The following is a 4373-nucleotide window of genomic DNA, read 5'->3' on the forward strand; positions in this document are numbered from 1 at the left end:
TTTTATATGTTAATTTGCCAAAACGTTCATAGATATGCAATTTTTAGCTATCGATGATTGAATGGAAGACCTGGTGAGATGAACATCAAAAAGTCTCATATATACAGTACATCCGTTGTACTGAGTATATCTGTTAYACTCACAGGCCAATCTTTTTATAAAGATTGAAAACAATTTCATATGTTGAAATTGGATGTTACCTTTCCATTCCCTTAATCTGAAAAGATTAAATAAGTGGATTTGCAAAGATCTACTTACAGTTTCATGATTTGACGGCTTACACAGAAAGTTTCATTCATCTTATGTATGAAGGAATGATTCTCATTTCATCATAAGGGGGAGTATACGTAATATGAATGAAATATTCATTTCCGAACAATGTTAAAGGGAATCTGATGCAAAGATCAAGGGGGAGTAACTTCGAAAATGGCAAAAGACTCTAAAGAAGAAGTGTGACTGAAGATGATTAAAGAAAGATTATTTGTGTGCTACATTGACTGAGAGATGTTGAACGTGAAGATCATCTTAACAAAAGTTTACTGAAAAATTGTTATCTGAAGATTCTTTGAAGATCACATTTTGTACAATGTTTTTGAAGATAGTTTTTGAATATGATCTACATTGTTAAAAGAGAAGATCACCGTGATTCTACATTCGAGGGGGAGAATGCTAGAATATCTTTCTCAACAGTTGATTGTTTAAAGATTACATGTTGAAGATTTCATTTGAAGAAGACATATTGTGCATAATGTTTCAAAGTTCAAACAAGTACTTAAAGTGCAGAATTTTCTTTCAAGTCTGAATACAAATGGGGAGAATGTTAGGACTGAGAAATAATTATTAATTGTATTCGTCTTGAAAGTTTATAAATAGTCTATAATTGTAAAAAGTCAGCGTGTTTGACTTTTCTTATAGGTTTGACTYTGACCTTGTCTTTATTAGGTTGACCATATAAATATGGTTAAGTCTTTGTAATTAGTGAAAAAAAGAGGAGCTCATTTGTAATAATCATACATATTAAGAGAGTTGACCAGAGCTTACAAGTTTGACTTTTTCTCTCTAAATGTTCTTGGTATTCTTACATGAACTATAAATCTGCCATGATGATTGTGATGATATGAAGATTGATCAGTAAATTAGGACACACAAAAGTCATCATTTAGTCAGAACATAAGATAAACCAGGTGTTCCATCGGGCATAGACGTAACTCAGACATTCTCTAAAATCTCACTACACTTTCATAGTCAAGGAATATAACTCCAAACTCAGGTTTGAAGTGCACAGAGTTGGATGTATAAGGACCCTTCGCTGGCAGATCAAGATTCAGCATAGAGATGTTTGGACTCTCACGATCCTTCAGTACTTCATCTAAGGAGAACTTTGTTTCATGTTTGTTCCTTAAGGATGGTCCATCACTAGGACTAAAGGGTCTTTTCTTCCTTCCTTCTTTCTTCACAGAAGGCCTATCAGGCACTACGACATACCTGGACATCCTTTTGATCATATCGTTGATGATGTCTTCGATAATCGGCTTATGTATGGACTTGGAGCGTGATATGCACTAAGCATTTAATGCTTAAAGCACCATTTTATTCTCTTTTAGATAGGTTATTTTCTATTTATATCCCAACTTTGAGTCATTTTATCTCTTTTCTCTAGTTTGTTTGCTAAGAAGAATGTTGAACCTGTTTTAGTGGATTTTGATCTAAATTGAGCTTATTTTGGACATATTTAAGCTGGTTGATGCTGCGGGAATGTGGCAGCATGACCTGATGGTAGAAGAAGAGATGGATGAGACTTGTAGTTTACCGACAAGACAATGGATAACTTTTGAAAGGCTTCTAAAGTTGGAACAGTTGTGTTCTGATCAGATTAGCTGGAGCTTATTAAGACTAATTTAGTTACTTTTTAAATATTAGTTTGCTTTAATGTACTTTCTAGTTTCTTTTGAACTAAGTTGGTGTGAAATGTCCATTTTACCCCCATATAATTTCTAGTATTAAAAGGGATGATGGGTTTAGTATTCCACACACCTCAACACTTCTACACCACACTTCTCTCTTCAAGTAGGTTGATATACTACTTGAAGAACAAGTTTCTTAATATGAAGTAATCTTTTGGCATTTCGAGTTTCTTTAATCGCTTTATTTATTTTCTCGTTCTTAACATTCCGTCTTTTATTTATTTACGCTTAATCACATTTTATTTACATCATTTATTTATTACGCTTTCCGCGTCCTTTACATTCCGTCATTTATATTTAATCACTTACTTTCCGTATTTATTTTATGTCTTTATTTATCGTACTTATTATTTCTTGTCATTTAATTTTCGTCATGAGTAGCTAATTTTATTAGCTCGGGTGTATGACGAAAAGGGTGAGTTTGTAAATCAAATATGGTCGACCCTTTCATGTAAGAACAATGTTTTACTTTTTCATTTCAAGTTTTATAAAACCAATGACACTTCTTGACGAATTGATCACTTTGAAAGTGTTAATGTGCCTTAGACTCTAAGCTGAGCCATTGATTGCACGTCAACTTGAATGATATGGGAAGTAGACTTGAGAGAATTGCTAACAAAGAGATTTGTTATCCATATTTTCTAAATTGTTAAATCTCGACGGGTTGATCACTCTGAAGTGTTAAAATTGGAATGGACTCAGAGATGAGCCATCCAGAACACGTGAACTTGAATGATATGGGAATCCACTCGAGAGAGTGATTTTTAACAAAGAGATTTGTTTATCCATATATTTTGAAGACACCATTTGTCACTTTCACTGGTCTGGATACCTCATTGAGATATGGGTTGAAAGCTATAATATCAATGCATTGGTGAATTCCGAGAGAAATACCTTCAAAGTAATTGGTAAAAATAGTTGTTACTGATTGAATGTTGTAGCAATTTGTCAGCATGGTCTCATGCTGTAGCATTTTGACAGCATTGGTCTGCAGGAATTAGTATTTACATCTCACCCGAAAAGTTATACACCCTAGCTTGCTTTTATTATCTGTTATCTCCTGTTAGTTTTTAGTTGCGTTAACTCTGTTCAAATCAAAGTCTTTGAATTCGTCTTCTGAAATCATTTCCTTAATTTTACTTTCTTCAAAAAATTTACGACGATCCCTGTGGACGATATCCGGTACTTGTACCACTTTTATTATTTGAAACACGATATTGGGACTATTTGTATACTTGTTTTTGGTCCTGATTGTTGTTTGTGGTGTGTTAGCACGCACGAGATCAAGTTTCGGCGTCGCTGCCGGGGATTAGTTAGTTAAAAGTTTTCTTTTAAGTAAAGTAAAAGATTTCATTTTTCTTGTCCCGTTTTAAATCCGTTTTGAAAGTAATGTATGTCACGAAGACATCACGGGGAAATTTTTGAATTGGATCCCGTTATTGAGAGAACGTTTCACCAAAGGAGAGCTCAAAGAGCATTTTTTGCTCTATTCTCTCCTAACATGGAGTTACCTCCCCGTTGGGACAATACCACCATTTCCGAATTTTGAGCAAGGACCCCCACATCATGATAATAATCTGGATAATGAGGACACAGAGTCAGAAAATAATGAACAACCAAGAGAGCAAACTCCAAATATCATTAATTTGGCAAATTCCAAAAATGGACGGATCATGGACTATGCCATCCTTTATTTTGAGCAATTAAATTTTGGGATAGTTAGGCCACATATGACCGCTCTTCATTTCGAACTAAAACCAATTATGTTTCACATGTTGCAAACAAACGGACAGTTTTCCGGATTACCTTCGGAGGACCCACACTCAGATTTGAAATCCTTTATGGAAATCACTGATGTTTTCCTGATCCCGGGAGTGTCTAATGACGCTCTGAGACTCACTTTATTTCCATTTTCTCTAAGGGTTCAGGCAAAGGCATGGTTTAAATCATTACCGCCAGGGTCTGTGCCTTCATGGAGTAATATGGAGGAAACGTTTTTGCGAAAATATTTCCCACCAACTAGGAACGCTAAGTCCAGAAACAAAATTTTTCTTTTTAAACAAATGGACGATGAAGCTGTTCTTGACGCTTGGGAAAGGTTCAAGGAGTTGTTAAGAAGATGCCCACACCATGGCATTTTGTACTGTATTCAACTTGAGACGTTTTACAATGTGTTAAATCCCATGACAAAACAAATGCTCGATGCGACTGCGGGAGGAGCCCTTACAGTGACAAGTTCCCAAATTGCCTCTGAACCCTTATGAAACTGCCACTGTACTTTAACTAAACTGACCTCTTTGTTTCGCAACACCCTGATCTTTCGGTCAATCACAGCTTCTGGTGTTTCCACAAAGTTCAGTTTTCTATCCAGTTTAACTTCTGGAAGCAGTACAGCTAGACTCGGATCAA

At 35.3% G+C, this 4373-nt stretch overlaps 1 non-coding gene across 1 annotated transcript; it reads right to left on the minus strand.

The window, feature by feature from the left end:
• Positions 1-3994: 3994 nt before the first annotated feature.
• LOC112508357 lies at positions 3995-4101 on the minus strand. The gene has a single exon (XR_003068730.1). It is a non-coding gene; the product is annotated as a small nucleolar RNA R71 (small nucleolar RNA).
• Between the last annotated feature and the right edge of the window lie 272 nt (positions 4102-4373).

This window comes from Cynara cardunculus (assembly GCF_001531365.2).
Source record: "Cynara cardunculus var. scolymus isolate 2C chromosome LG 2, CcrdV1, whole genome shotgun sequence".
Taxonomy (NCBI): Eukaryota; Viridiplantae; Streptophyta; class Magnoliopsida; order Asterales; family Asteraceae; genus Cynara; species Cynara cardunculus.